Source organism: Sciurus vulgaris (genome assembly GCF_902686455.1).
Source record: "Sciurus vulgaris genome assembly, chromosome: X".
Taxonomy (NCBI): domain Eukaryota; kingdom Metazoa; phylum Chordata; class Mammalia; order Rodentia; family Sciuridae; genus Sciurus; species Sciurus vulgaris.
In genome coordinates, this window is record NC_136471.1 from 47,370,742 (window position 1) to 47,387,315 (window position 16,574).

General features: G+C 42.3%; 1 long non-coding RNA gene across 1 annotated transcript in view; it reads left to right on the forward strand.

Annotated features, from left to right (window-relative positions):
* Positions 1–16,574, forward strand: part of LOC306651851 — a 92,274-nt gene that overhangs the window by 62,512 nt on the left and 13,188 nt on the right. The window lies entirely within an intron of this gene.

Sequence of the window (16,574 nt, forward strand, 5' to 3'; positions counted from 1 at the left end):
GGTCTCTGCTCAAGGGGGTCTTTTTTTCTCTTTTTAAGACCTCATACGGGGCTCTGGCTAAGTCTGAGAACCAAGGGATCTGTATTCTGCAGAACTCTGCTGCTCCTGGGAACTCTTGAATTTTTGACAAGTGATCAGGTTGGGGATAGTGCAAACTGGGTGGTTTTTCAGTCCCTGGCATTTGCTGTGACTGCAAGTTGTTAAAACATAAGTTGTTAATCTGTCTCTGACAAATTTGTGTGTCTCTTGTTTTTTGTTTTTTTTTTTGGATACTCAATATTCTGCCTCTGTTAGTAGGGAAAGAGGGCCTTTGTACCTTGTAGGCTTTGAGCCTGTGTTGAGCTGGTTAGCAAAATATTGTCAACATATTATAATAAGACACAGTTTAGTTCCTGTCCTGGGAACCCTGTCAAGTCATGGGCTAAGGCTCCATTGAAGAGTGCAGTGGGGTTTTTGAACCCTTGAGGAAGTCTTGTCCAAGTGAGCTGTTCAATAATCCCCATGTGTGGGTCTTCCCATTTGAAAGCAAACAGCAATTGACTGACAGGTGCTGCCCAGAGGCAGAAAAAGGCATCTTTTAAATCCAGGCAAGTAAACCATTCAGCAGTAGAGGGGATTAGCCCTCGTGAGGTATATGGGTTAAGTACTGCTGTGTGTAGTGTAATTGTTGCCTGGTTTATGACTCTCAAGTCCTGAACTGGATGGTATTCATGAGTCCCCATGAATACCATTACGGACAATAGTGGAGGAGATCCAGGGTGACTGACATTTTTTTAAAAGTTCACATTGAAAGAGTCTGTCCAAATGAGCCTGAATTACCAGTCAGTCCTCTTGTGAATTGAGTACTCTTGTGACTTCACAGGCTGAGCTCCCTGTTTTAAATCAGTTATAATGGGAGCATGATGTTTAGGTAGGCCTGAGGGATTCCTCTCAGCTCACACTAGAGGGTGTTCAATTTCTAATTTAGTAGGAATGATCCTCTCCTGGGGGCAGAATATAGGCACCATTCTTTTTCTCTGCTCACAGCAAGAGTCATAATCAAAGGGGAGAGTGGTCCTGTTAATTCTACCTGGGCTGATCCATCAACAGAGGAGGAAATTTGGGTTCCTTTTTGGCAATCACTTCTCTCCCCATCAAGGGGACAGGGAGTCTGGTAGGTAAAGAAGATCATGCACCACTTCATGGCCTCGTAATTGGCATCCCCAGAGGCCACAAAAGGACCTATGGGTCTGAGCATCTGTGACCCTGATGACTGTGGTTTCCTTCCCTGAGAAGGGGTGTACTTGTTGGGTGACCAGAGACTGTTCAGTGCCAGTGTCTACCATGAAGTCCATTGGTTGGCCCCCTACTCTAATTCTGACCATAGTTTCTTGGGGGCCAATATGGAAAGGGCCTGGTCCCCTGTAGTTAGATTCTGCCCCAGCCAGACTGATCAGGTTTGTGCTGGGTGTCTTGGGTTGATATCGGCCTGGCAGGTGAGAGGTTTTGACTCTCCTCCTGTGGTTGGTGCATTCATCTTTCCAGTGACCCTTTTCCATGAAATGTGCATACTGATCACTACCAAGGGGATTTATCTTTCCTGCTGTGGGACCCCTTGACTTATGGGGCAGTCTTTCTAGGGATACAGGTCTTTATAGGGCAGCCATTAGAAGCACAGCTTTCTATTTCATCTATCTTTTTACATCTCAGTGAGCTACTTGATTGTGATTGGGAGCTTTTTTTTTAGCTACTCTTAGTAGCTCTGTGACAATTTTCCCTGAAAACTCCTTAGAATTTTGTAATTTCTTCTTGATAATCTGATTGAGTTTGCCTCACAAAAGGTACATTCACCATTCACTGGATCTCAGAAAGGCCTCAGGGTTGAAGGGGTATAAACCCAAAAGGCCTCTCACATAATCTCTCATAAAAATCAGCCAGAGTCTGATCTGGCCATGTTAGTGGGTTTCTTAGCTCCAGCTATTTTCCCTGCCAGAGGGCCTGCTGATACCTTTCTAACTGGCTTCTTCCCCTCTCTGTGTTGAGGTTCCATTGGGGCTCCTTCTCAGGGAAAGCTCCCCATGCCCAGCTCTCCACATCTAGTTGTCCTCCTGGGGCTGGAGTTTGGAGTCATTTTGGAGCCTCAGTTACAATTTGTCAGCATTCCTCATTGTTGATCAAGGTGAGGAGGAGCTGCCAGCAGTCCACCCAAGTAGGGCAGTGAGTTTGGAGAGTAGATTCCAAGAGATCAGTCAGCACTTAGGTCTTTTCAGAGTATGTGGAGTTGTGGTGTTTCTAGTTAAAGAGATAAATTGAGGAAAAAGGCTGGTAGTAATAAACTGGTTCTCCTCCCTGTAGGGTCCCACCAGCAGCAATGTACTATGGGCCTCTGTCCTCTTGTAAGGGCATTTGAAGTGCTGATGCCACCACTCCCTGTGCCTATCAGAGCCACCTACTCATTGGTACTGATCAGAACCTGGTTGTGGGTACACAATGGCCTTAGGAGCTTTAGTAGAGAATGAAACAGAAGGAGGTAGGCTGTCTGGAAATTGTGGACCTCTTTTCTCTGGTGGGGAAGCCATTGACACAAAGTGTTGTGGGGAAAGGAGTGGATCCTCGGTTTCCCTTTGGAATATTGGTGGCTCTCTCTCTCTCTCTGTCTCTCTCTCTCTCTCTCTCTCTCTCGGTGACCAGGACCTTGCACTGTCCCTGACTTATAATGCAGAACCAAACCAGGACTGCCTCAGCTGTGCAGTCTCCAACCATTGATCTATATGGGAACTGATCCAAATGGTTGGGTTCTTCTGTTTCTACTGTATACTGCTTGAGCAGTGGCCACATCGAAGGTCCCATCTGAGGGCCACTCTAGAGCACCAAGAATATGCAGTTTTCCAAGGCTCAGTTTTATACCATAATCTCCATGAGAATCTTTACTTAAGGTTCTTAATCATACATTTTATGACAGGGTTTTGGTTTTGAAGCTGAGATGCCTATTGTGTGAATGTTCCCACCCTGAGACAGTAGTGCACTAATACAGGGGAAAACACCCTCATCAACATGGCCACTTTTTTTTTTTTTTTTTTTTTTTTTTTTTTTGCGGTGCTGGGGATTGAACCTAGGGCCTTGTGCTTGCCAGGCAAGCACTCTACCAACTGAGCTATCTCCCAGCCCCAGCATGGGCACTGTTTTCAAGGAGATATAGGTACCTCTTAGCATCACTGGCAGTTCAGTATAAGCCCCTGACCTGTACCAACACTGTAGGGAGTGACTTTTGGTCCCCCAGGGGTTGACGCTGCCTCAAGCCTTATGAGATCACCACAGAATTGCAGGTTAGGACACATTCAGGCTCCGTGGTCCAAAGATGGTGGGGCACAGACTTTCATTCACTCCAGTCTCTCTCTCTCTCTCTCTCTCTCTCTCTCTGTGTCTCTCTTTCTCTTTCTCTCACTCTCACTCTCACACCCACCCACCAGAATTGACAGACAGACCTCTCAAACATGCAGATCCTATACTGAGTCACACTCCCAATCACTGGGAAGTGATCAGTTTCCCCTTCTGCATTAGGGCAGGACCTGACTCGGGCAGATGCCCCAGGGGGACTCACCAGTCTGATGTCCTGTCCTGAAACCTGTTTTGGTTTTCCTTCTGAATCGTTGGGGAAGCAGTGAGAGCTAGGGCCAGCACAGCTTGAGTAAGAGTTGGGATCCAGTAATTGGACAGTTGGAATCTATCAAGTTGTCACCAGGCTGGTGGCCACTGGTTTTTCCACTTCGCTGACAATGGCAGTACAAAGGGCCAGCTTGGTTGTTGGTTTGCAGGCCAGTGCACCAAAAAAGGTTATAGGAAAATAATGAGACTGGAATGAGATAAGAAGCACTTGGAGATGCAGAAGAGCAAAGTTTGTTCAGTACCAGTGTGGACTAAGTAGAGTCTTCTCCAAAAGCTGAACACAGTCCTTTGTTCTCAGTATCTTTTATACAGTACAGACTTCCAGGTTTTAAGACTTTCTCATGTAAGTAGCCTTGATCCCTTTTCTCTCTTTCTAGGCAGCTCTGGTTCCTGCCACAGCTGCTAAGCAAGCGTGATTACAGAAGCCGAGACTAGCAGGTTGCACTTATTAACACAGATAAGAGGACAAAGAAACATCTTAGGAAGGAGTTGCTGCTTCAGTATGAAAAAAAAAATGATTCCTATCAAATTTTTCAGATGAGTATTGAAATATGCAGTTGGGTACAAGGCATTGTGAAATTGTAAGATGAAATGTTACTTGATAGCCAAGTTTTATTCATTCTTAAATTTTTGTAGAAACCAACAATTATCCAAAGATTAGCTTAATATATTATTAAAAATTTCATTATATTCAAAAATATGAATTATACTAGTTTATCCTATTGTGAGTCAGAACCATGTTCTTTAAAATGACTAGATATTCTGAAATGTCAGTATGATTATTTTACCAGGTTCTAAAATTTAGTCTTGTACCTCAGAAAGAAATGTGTATCACTTTTCCCTAAATGTGTAGATAGACTTTATTGCAAATGATTATTTCTATTTTGGTCAAATGTTGTGTGAACAACTAGATAAGACATAGTGTTGGTCTGTTAATATGACAGGATCATTTTAGCAGAAATTATTCTGATTAACTGAATTTCATCAAATCTCTGAAGAATACAAATATATTTCTAATACTTTATTGAGGTATGATTCATATGTAATTGTGCATATATAAAGTCTTTGCTGTAGTAATTTTTGACATGTGTATGCACCAGTGAAACTGACACTGCAGACGAGGAAATATATATCCATCACTCTAAAGTGTTTTCCTGCCCCTTTGCCATCCTCACACCCACATAGCTCCCTCTACCCTTCCTTCCTCTCCCTGCCCCCAGCTCCCATTTTCAAGAAGTCACTATTTCTCTCATTGTGGATCATTTTGCATTTCTTGTAATGTTATGAAAACAGATGCATATATGTTCCTTTTGTCTGGTTTCTTACATTCAATGTACTGATTTTAGATTCATCCATATTGTTGCATGATTGAATATTTCTTTTTAATTGCTGAGTAGTATTCCATTATATGGGTATATCACAATTTGGTTTATCCATCCAATTTCTTATAGGTGATGGGTAGTTTTAGTGTGTGTAAATGTATGTGTACACATATATATGTATGTGTATATATGTGTGTGTGTGTGTGTGTGTATACTTTTTTCTCCCAAGTAAATAGTAGGAGTGCAATGGCTATAGCATATGGTAGATGTAAGATTAATATTGGCAGAAACTAACAAAATCTTTTCAAAAGTGGTTCTACCACTTTTCATTCCAATGAACATTATATAAGAGTTGCATTCTCCACAACCTTGTTAGCACTTGGTTGTTGGGCTCTTAAGCCCCCCTGCTCTTCTCCAGGAGCGACAAGGGAAGGGGACACTCCCCACCAAGGCCAGACCAGGAAAGGTAGGGCCCACTGACCGCCCGCACCCAGCCCTCTGGGCAGAGGACAATCAGACGCATCAGGGAGACCAGTCACAGCAGGAACTCCTTTATTGAGGAAGTCACACAGCTTTTGTGTAGGGTGGGGGCTAGGCGGGAACCAATCAGCTTAAAGGTCAGCAAGGCACGGGGGTTCATGCAGGTGAGAGTCCCATAGGACTATATGGCAAGCACGAGCTGATCACGTTCACGGAACTGTTGTTAACCAATCCCCTGACGGTGGTCGGTGGTCCAATTTATCGTCATTAACCTTTGAAACTGCCTTTGAAGCCTTGATCTTGCTCACTTGCCAGGGAGTAAGGAGTCAGCCTGAGTTAGTTAACTTGTGATTAGTCCCAACACTTGGTATGTTCAGTCTTTTTCACTTTAGCCTTTTTCATGGGAATGTAGTGGTATCTCATTGTGTTTTAACCTACATTTCTGTATCAATTAACTATTTTATATATCTTTTATATGACTATTATATATATGTTCAATGAATTGTTTGTTCAATATGTTTTCCCATTTATTCATTAGTGTGTCTTTTTTTACTGACTTCTAAATGATTTCATATTTTCTGGCTATATCACTAGTCAGCTATATAACTTTCATATACCTTTATTATAGTCATTTATTTATTTATGGTGCTCTGAATTGAACTCAGGATTGCTTTACCACTGAGCTACATCTCCAACCATTTTTTAAAAACATTTTGATACTGGGACTTGCTAAGTGGCCTAGGCTAACATTCAAGTTGCAATCCTCTTTCCTCAGCCTCCAGAGTTGCTGGGATTACACATGTGCATCATTGTGCCCAGCTTTTTCACAGTTATTGGCTTATCTTTTCATTATCTCAAGCATGTATTTAGAAGAGCAGAACATATTTTTAATTTTCAGGGGGACCATTTATAATTTGTGTCATTTAACATTAATACTTCTATTGGTATCATCTAAGTTTTACCTAAACCATGTTACAAACATTTTCTCCTGTTTCCTTATAGCAGCTTACACATTTAGGGTTTGTGCTTAAATCTTAGATTCAGTTTGAGTTGTCTTTTATATGTGGTACAATATATGGACCACAATTCATTTTTGTTTATTTGGATATCCATTTGTGGTAGAACCATTTGTTAAAAAGACCCTGCTTTCTCCCCTTAATTGCTTTTGCTCCTTTGTTGAAAATCAGGTGTCTGTCTAGTAGTGAGTCTATTTCTGGACTAGTTATTCTGCTCCTTTGATGTAACAGGGTTCCACCTCATGCTTTGAGTATAAAACTTGCTGCTCAGCCACAAGTGGATCATTCTTAAACTGGCAAGTTTTTCTTTTATTTTTCCCTTTTCTTCTTCCCCCTTTCCATCCCTATTGGCAGGGGGCACAAAGCTAATGGTTTTCCCCACCCACAGTAAGCTATCATGTTCTTCACTTCCAGCAGAATATCAGTGCCCACAAGGATAAAGCAACTCCAAACCTGGGAACTGGAGGAATGACTCTCTCAAGGATATCCACTGGTCACTACTTAATTATATTTACTGATAATGTTTGAATCCCAACCCTTGTATTCTTGCTTTAAAATTCCCATGTTACTCCCTGGCAGGGAGAATCACAACATCTGGGGCAGGAGTCCACAGTGATACTACTTTGCTTGTAATACAAAAAAACTTTTTCATGTTTCTCAAAATCTTATACTCATTATTAGATTGTTAATGGAGAAAAGGATCAAGCTTTAGATATCATACTTGTCTATCTTGATGCCAACACCACAGTCTTGATTTCTATAAGTGTATAAGAAATCTTGAGATCATATAGTCTTTGTCCTCTAACATGGTTCTTTTTCCAAGATGTTTGTTATATTCTGTATTCCTTTTTATTTGTACATGATTTTAACATCAGCTTATAAATTTCTTCTTATTTTTTGTAGGACTATTGTTGGGATGGCACTGCATCTCTATATTGTCTTGAGGAGAATAGACATCCTAAAAATACTGATTCCCAAAAACACAATTTGTCTTCCACTTCTTTGGGGCTTCCTTAATTCTTTTGGCAGTATTCTATAGTGTTAAGTGAACAGATATTTCACATACCTTGACAGATTATTGTCGCTCGCAATGACGACTCTTACACGATCTTCCTCAAGCAGTTTTATTACCCCAGGTTCTTACAGAGTTCCCGTAGATCTTCTTCCTCCCTCTACCCCAGAAACCATTCCCTTATAGAGCCCATCAGCCAATCAGCAGCCTGTCCACGTGCACATCACATGGACTCAGCCAGTCCATTGGCAGTTGCCCCGTGGCATGTGGTGTTCCCGTGCATCTCATGCTCCCGCTGTCAGACCTCCTGAAAGTTGTTTACCACCTAAGTGCTCCGAGGAACTTCCGCTCAGCGCCATCTTAGCTCTCAGACTTAATGGCCGATGGGCGGGGCCCGTCACAGTTCCCCCTTTTTGTTTTATTCAGACAGGAGAGGACAGAGGACTCAACCCCCGTAAGCTTGAAAAGGGCCTTCATTGCCCACCACCTTTTGCCAGGGACGGGACAAGAGCCAGTGGCAACCCGTATGCAGTTGAGCATGCCCTCCTCAGGATGCACCCTCCCGGGGTCCCGAGTGCAGTCCTAGCTGGCATCCTGTCATTAGGATTTTCCCATCGCCACAAGCCATATTTGAGGGGATTGTCCCAACTCTATGGCTGCAAATGCCTGAGCTATGAGCACTTGATCTGTAGCTCGCTGACGGAATATTTTTCTAAGACAGCAGAGACACAAGATACACAGCAAGACCAGACAAAGACCAAGGGCTCCCAGTCCAGCCCACTCTTTCAGATGACGAGCTGCTTGTTGGATCCAGGACATCAAGGTGCGGGCTAATGAAAGAATGGACATTTTTTTAAGCTGTCTGAGGTTACCCTCCCAGTTATCTTAACTCCCTAAGGTCACCCTCCCAGTCATCTCAACTCCCTAAGGTCACCCTCCCAGGAATGGAAACAAAGCCCTTAAAGCTGTTCCAAGAAACAGCCCCAAACAGAGAATAAAAGGATAAATTGAGCCAGATAGCCAGATAGTGATCAAACAGAATGATTACCAGAAACTATTGACCAGAATCTACGCCCTATTGTAAAACATTGTGAAACATGTTGTATGTTATCAGCAAACCCAGACCCCCCTTTGAAATTTCCCGGCAGCTTTGTCCCCCCTTTTCCCCCTTTCATGTGTGACTCCTCCCGATGTGTGGTTTCTGCCTTTATAAACCTACAAGATTTTCTGCTAGGGACTCGACTCCTGGAGTTGGGTCCCAGCGCGCTGGAATAAACACCTCTTGCGGTTTGCATCAAGTGACGCCTCCTGCGGTTGATTGGGGTTGCCGTCCATCCATGGGACAGAGTTGGGGTTTCCTTTTTGGGGGCCTTACATTTGGGGGCTCGTCCGGGATAAGACGGCCCCCCCTCATCCGCGGAGTCGACCTTGGAGGTAAGAAGGGGTACCCCGAAGTTGTCTGTCTTTGTCTTGTGTTTTGTTAGTTGGTCTGGTTCTGTGAGCGCGCTTTCGGTTTCGGTGGCAGCCGTTCGGTGACTCGTGAGAGGGGCCGGACAGTGGCCGGTAGACGTGCCTGGGGGGCCACAGGTTGCAGCCCTGGGGGACGCCCTAAGGGTGGAAGGAGAGCCAGGGACGCCTGGTAGTCTCCGTCGGTAAGGGCGCTGATGGGGTTCAATTGGTGGATCAGAGATTGGCGCCTGTCTGTATCTGGTTCTGTTGTGTGTTTGTGGCGGAGGTGGAGGAAGGGTTGGAACAACTGGGGGGTTCTGGGCCCGGGCTACTCTCGGGTGGACCCCAAAGGTTCCTTCTCTGGACTCCCCCTCCCAACAGCCCTAAAGGGTAACTTAGCAAAGTAGCTTCAGTCTCAAAAGTAATGAAAAATAAGGTCTCATAATTTTAACATCCAACCTGTCCTGATGAGATGGCTAAAATGCCTTAGACACAGAGTTTCTGTTAAAACCTGTTAGATCCTTCCAGATCTCAGTCCAGGCTTGCATTGAAATATAAATAAAAGAAGCCTAAAGGCTCAGTAGGAGACCGGTCTCAAACCCAGGGAAAGAAAAGGTAAAAAGAGTCTTTAAAACTCCAGCAAAGTAAATTTTATGGTACTTTACTAAAGTAATTAACGGCCGTATGATTTTTTTCCAGGACTCTTGGTTTTTTTTAATTATATGTTTTTTTGAGCTCATGATTTTTTTGACCAGTTCTATTTTTTATTCAACTAGAGTTTTTGAACATCTGTTACACTGCAATGGAGATTCACCTATGAAGTTACAAGGGCTTGATTTTGTGTTATTTGTATGTTGTGCTGTCTGATGTCATGTTTTGTCTGTATCAAAACTGAGCGCTCCTAAAATTAAGATTTAAAAATGGATCCAGACACTTTTAATTCACGTGATTTAAAAAGGTTCAAATTGGGTAAACTAACAAGAGTAAAATGTCTTTGAAAATAACTTGCAAGTCTCTAGGTGGTCAAGCTAATAAAATATTGATGTTAATAAAATGTCTAATATCAATTGTTTCTAGGACTTTTCTTCAACAGGGAAGAGACAGCAAATACTGTTCAGGACACTTGTCTGATATCTTGGTTTTTTTTACAGAATAAGTGAATTAGAGTTAACATGTATGGGATTACTCTAATGTGTTTGTAGAGACATCTGATTAATTTACAAAGTTAAAATGCTAATAACATTTAAATAACATCGAGTACTTTTAACTCCTTAAATTCCATGGGGTATCATACTTAAACATTATTGGTGTTTTCATAGGTTGGTAAATAAAAGGGTTTAAACTTGCTTTGTGTCATCACTAAACTAAAAACAAGGTTACTAAGAGTATGTCCTAACAAGTGCAATTCTATATACAAAGGGTCCCAAAAGTTTCAACTGTGTTTCAATTAGAGTACTATAAACAACAGAATATTTAATCTTATTAAAATAGAGTAATTTATCTAAATTCAGAAATTTCATAAGAGTTGTTTCAGAATGTGAACAAAAAGGGGTCAACGAGTAGGAAAGAGAAAATAAAAGGTTCTGGGTATGGAAATATATTTAGTAAAAGGAAAAAGGAAATGTTTCTGGGTAAGAAAGTGCTTGTGTGATGAAATACATGAGGGTCTAAGTAAGTGCTAAGAAAGTCTATGTAAGTAAAGGGCAAGTTTCAACAAGTTTGTGTGTAACTAAGTTGGTTATATGTATGTGAGACAGCTAAAACTATTGAAGGTTTTTCCTAAGGTGAAATACTAACGTTCTGATATAAACCAAAGTTTAATCTATATGGTAGAATGACATGGTAAAATGACAAGGATTTGAAACACTAATTTACTCTTAACTTTGTGTCTATTAAGTTTTATTCTTTAGAACAATTAGTCTTAAAAATTGGGGTGTATACAATTATGATTAAACAACTATTATAGAGTATTGTACTTTGTTACAGAGTATACATTTCTCTTTAAAAACTCAATTTGGTAAGATAAAAGTGTCAAGGTATTTGTGAAATGGTCACTAGTTGTATATTAAATGTGTTCATATTTTTCAGGACCACAAGTTTTTAAAGCAACTAATTTATTAAGCTCTGCTATCCTCCAGATTAAACTTGTCTGTAATGGTAATCTTAATCTTATAAAGAGTAAATTTTATTGGGGATTTATTTCTATCATTTAATGTTCTATTATAGGACCTGCTATCAATAGGGTATGTGTAAAATTTGTTACTTTTTACACTGGGATAAAGAATTTCAAATGTAAATGTATTTCTAAACATTAGAGTCTGATTGTTTAAAGGTTAATATTGTGAAACATGAAAGAAACATGAAAACATTTTGCCATTTAATCACAAAAGGAAAGTTAAAAGCTCTCTCAGTGCAGGCCATTTAGCTCATCTCGTACGTAGAGTTCCTGACTCTCAAGCGGGAGGCCTGGGTTCGAGTCCCAGCACTCTCGGATTGTGGAAATAACAAAAGTTCTTTCAGCCTTTCTTTGATTCATGTTTTAGATACTATGTTAAATTGTGTTAATTATAAAGTTTATATAGACTCAGGAAACAGTATATGTAAACTACTTAATGATATTTAAGGAAGAAGCAAAGATCAACATCAGAATTAGAACACTTAAGATCTGTAAAGAGCCCTGCCTTACCTGAGATAAGGCTCTGCCTCCCACCTTACTGCATGTTAGAGTGACTCCAAAATAAGCCAGACTTCAGCTTATTTAAAGTTATAGTCAAAAGATTGGTTCTTGTTGTAAAAGTACTGTGATCTCAAATAGGGGATAGAATATAGTTCTCAATCAAAATTCAAGATAGCTATTATACAAGCTGAATATATTTTTACTCTTGCTAATTTCATTTTGTAAAACTGTTACCTGTTAATGTTTTGCAGAAGTAGCTGCTTCAAGAATATACAACCTAGGTAACTTGTGATAATAAGCCATCACCTATAGAATAGATAGTGGTAACTTCCAGTACTAATGCAGACTCCAGTTAGATAAAAGGGTAAATAACTGTAAAGTTATGGACATTAAAGTTAAAGCCCATTACTCTTAATTTATGACTGGTGAGACTGGCTTGCTGGATAATTAAGATCAAACTTAGAAATTGGAGTTAAATACAGAGGTCAAGAAAAGTCCATATTTGGGTCTTGCCCTCAACATTAGCCTGAACCCAGGGAATAAGAGAACTTCTCTAAGGAGCGTTGCAACTCTGGGTCACACAACCTCCTGATCAAGGAGATTGTTGACTAGAGGATGAAAAATCATCCAGTGCATCTGCTGCAGAGGAGGGTCATGGAAAAGGGGAAACATCCCTTGATGTTTCTAAAGGAAGTCACCCCATCAAGAGACCCTGCCTAACCAAAGTCACTGGTGGAGCTAAGGAGCCGCTCTTAAGTTCTGTACGAGTGACCCCTGTGGGACTCAGCTGACTCTTTAACAAGACAGGAACCAGGTCAATTTGACCAGCTTGATCTTAGACACCCAGCAAAACAGTTAAAACCAAAGTATAGCCATTCTTGGGCATTTAAAGGAAATAATAGTTAAATGTAACTTTAGATGTAGCCTGATAACTATCAGAGAAACTGCCAGAGTCAGAAGTTTTTAGTCAGTTTAAGGCCTGCAGACCTTCCTAAGCTACACAGGTAGACTTAATCTATGTTTGCCAGTATGATTATCTATTTCTAAGTAACAGAAGTATAGAGATCTCTACTAAACACAGGTTATACCAATAAAGGGATATTTTACAAAATCAGATGACATTAAGTAGCTTAACTATATTTTTTGGGGACATCTATGGCAATGTTAAAGTCCCCAAATAAAGGCCTTGTTCTCTCCAGCCTTTGCTAGGCCTAGTTATGGGAACAATTTCTCAGTTCTTCCACCTCCTGGTGAGAGATTAACTTCTGTCATTTTCATGATACTCAGTGGCATATTTCAGATGCTGCAACATTTACTTTGTGCTAATCTCATTTCAGTACTCATGTCTTTTTGTTCTTCTATCATAGAAGCAGCCACCCCCAGACGACTTTACAACCTGCTCTTCTCCAACCAGGCTTCTTCCTGGGACCCCTCGATTGACCCGATTTTTTAAAAAGAAGGAACTCCAAACTGCTTGCCCCTCGCTGCCCCCATTCAGCTTCGAAGCAGCCAGAATGACCGACGCCCCTTTTCATTTTCTTAACAAGCAGTTATGGGTTCCTAAAGCTAAAGGGGGGAATGAAGCCAGAATTGGGAATAGGTAGTTAGTGTAGAAATAGGGGATCGGGTCAAATCGAGGAAATGAAACCATGAGGTCATTTGCCTCTGCAAGTTGGAGACTGCCCCTGGAAGAATGGAATGTCAAGGATCTCCGGAGGCCATTGATTACCAAATTTACCTGCCTTTATCAAGGACTGTTTATCAAGGACTGCAAACAAGGGGCTGCTAATTGGTTGCCCGCCCCCTCGGCTCTTGCCTGCCTGAAATCGCCTAGTCACCTTCATCAGGGAAAGAATAAGTGCTGTACAGGTACTAATGCTTAGGCAACAATACCAGTCCCTCCGCCAAGGAAATAGCTTTGGAGAAGAGTATATAGAGACAGAAGTTCCATGATTAGAACTTACCAGAAAAGAAAATGGGGAAATGAAAGAATGGACATTTTTTTAAGCTGTCTGAGGTTACCCTCCCAGTTATCTTAACTCCCTAAGGTCACCCTCCCAGTCATCTCAACTCCCTAAGGTCACCCTCCCAGGAATGGAAACAAAGCCCTTAAAGCTGTTCCAAGAAACAGCCCCAAACAGAGAATAAAAGGATAAATTGAGCCAGATAGCCAGATAGTGATCAAACAGAATGATTACCAGAAACTATTGACCAGAATCTACGCCCTATTGTAAAACATTGTGAAACATGTTGTATGTTATCAGCAAACCCAGACCCCCCTTTGAAATTTCCCGGCAGCTTTGTCCCCCCTTTTCCCCCTTTCATGTGTGACTCCTCCCGATGTGTGGTTTCTGCCTTTATAAACCTACAAGATTTTCTGCTAGGGACTCGACTCCTGGAGTTGGGTCCCAGCGCGCTGGAATAAACACCTCTTGCGGTTTGCATCAAGTGACGCCTCCTGCGGTTGATTGGGGTTGCCGTCCATCCATGGGACAGAGTTGGGGTTTCCTTTTTGGGGGCCTTACACTACCACCGGGTCAACTTGGGTAGTATTGATTTTGATGATCTCCAACCGCAACTTTTCTGTCAAATCGTCAAATTTTGATGACCAGTTTCCTATAAGACATAGAGAAAGCTCACGGGAAAGATTAGCAGCAGTAGACATATTGTTATAGGGGATTCCAGTCAAACACAGAGCTGTGGAATGCCACTCACAGCCAAGCTGTGCCAGCCGCCACAGCACATCAATTTGATCTTGTAACAAATCCACTCTTTGGTTTAATATCATGATACCGCCACGCAGGTGTGCATTGATACTACTCTGTGTAGTCAATGCTTCAGCTGTCTTAGTAGACAATGGATTTAATGTCTCAGCAGTACTGATAGAGGTGGCCAAGGCGACTGCGGCAGTCGCCGCCGCAGTGGCAGCAGCAGCAATCGCGGCGACAATGGCTGCTGTAATCCCAAAATCTCGTTTAGGGCGGAAAAGAGTCAGGGGAGTCGATCCATCCACAGGGAGAGGAAGATGTTCAGGAATTCTAAGTACAACAGCAATATGGAAACTGGTAGCATTCCAGCACAGAGAATAGAAACAAGTAGTATTGGAACAAGACAGGGTATCATGTTGTAATGTACTATTAGACACAAGAAACAAAAAAGGTGAAACAAGACACACTGGACTGGGACCAAATGTAACATTTTGTCCTGAGCGATTGAAAAAAGCATGACTTTCAAACACTTCAGAAATATTCCACACTATACTAGTATGGCCCAGGGCATGCTTGTAAGGGGTAATGGCCTGTCTGCATTCTTTAGTGCATTGTTCATAGACCAGTTGCTTAATAAGTGGCATGGCCGCGTCAGGATCCCCAAAAATTCTACCTGCAGCCTCCACTACACAGGCCACGAAGTCTGAAAAGGGTTCAGTCAATCCCTGAGTAATTTTAGTAAGATTACCAGGTATCTCTCCTTTGTTAGGGAGGGCCTTCCAGGCCTGGGTAGCGAGTCTGTTAATTTGTTCATACACCTGTTGCGGATATCCAAGCTGTTGATTGGCAAATCTTCCCTGGCCCGTTAACATGTCAATATCCCAGGCTGGATTCCCTGCTGCTCGATTACGTGCAGCTTGTTCAGTGGCATATTCTATATAGTAAGCTTTCCAATCCAAGTATTGACCAGGATTTAAAGTGGCCCTAACTAAATTTTGCCAATCTCCTGGGGTCATGGCAAAACGATGTAAACTTTCTATTATCGCTACAGTGAAAGCAGCTGATGACCCATATATGCGGACTGATTCCGCAAGATGTTTAACCGTTTTAAAATCCAAAGGTTCATGGTATCGATTCCCCCCTCCTTGCGGTTGGAAAACTGGAAAAGCCTGACTTGCTAAGAAAGTCCCCGCTTCCCTCCACATTTGACAACTAAAGGAGGCACCTTCTCCTGCACTGGGCGTGGAAGGGTTATACGGAGGAGGTGAAACTTCCTCTTTGTTTAACTCTAGGTCTTTCATTTGCTTGCAGATGGCCTCTAGTTCCTCTTCAGAATCATTTTCTCCCTCTGACTCTGAATCCTCTTCACTGGCCGCTTTAGAGGAAGTTGAACGTTCCTCTTTTACACTGTCTAAAGCTGCCTGACCCTCCTGCACAATTTTTCTAAAGCGCCTTTCTTCCAAACAGGCACGAATCAGCCGACAGAGCGGTCGAATCCCTCCTGAGACAGTACCTTGTTCTTCGGCGCGTTCTACGTCCTTTCCCAGTTTATCCCAACTTGCTAAGGAGAGATTCCCCGATACTGCAAACCATGGTGCCACCCTATCTATCTGTTCAAGAAAATCTTGTATTGTCTTATCCCTGAGCTTTAGACCTCTACTTTTTAATAAAGCTTTTAATGCTTTATGCAATGGGTGGGATGGACTATTCCCCATCTTGACAAATCAGGACCAGCCCGATTTCTCTAGCTTATATATACTGAAAAGATATCCTCCTTAATGGAGCCCCCTGTTCTTCTCCAAGGAGATTGGGGAAAGTTATCCTCCGTAAACGGAGCCTCCTCCTCCCTTTTTGGAGTCAAAGGAGTACTTACCAGCCGGCTGCCCTGGACTGCCGAGGTTCTGATCAGAGCTTCCCCGTACGGGCCACCACTTGTCGCTCGCAATGACGACTCTTACACGATCTTCCTCAAGCAGTTTTATTACCCCAGGTTCTTACAGAGTTCCCGTAGATCTTCTTCCTCCCTCTACCCCAGAAACCATTCCCTTATAGAGCCCATCAGCCAATCAGCAGCCTGTCCACGTGCACATCACATGGACTCAGCCAGTCCATTGGCAGTTGCCCCGTGGCATGCGGTGTTCCCGTGCATCTCATGCTCCCGCTGTCAGACCTCCTGAGAGTTGTTTACCACCTAAGTGCTCCGAGGAACTTCCGCTCAGCGCCATCTTAGCTCTCAGACTTAATGGCAGATGGGCAGGGCCCGTC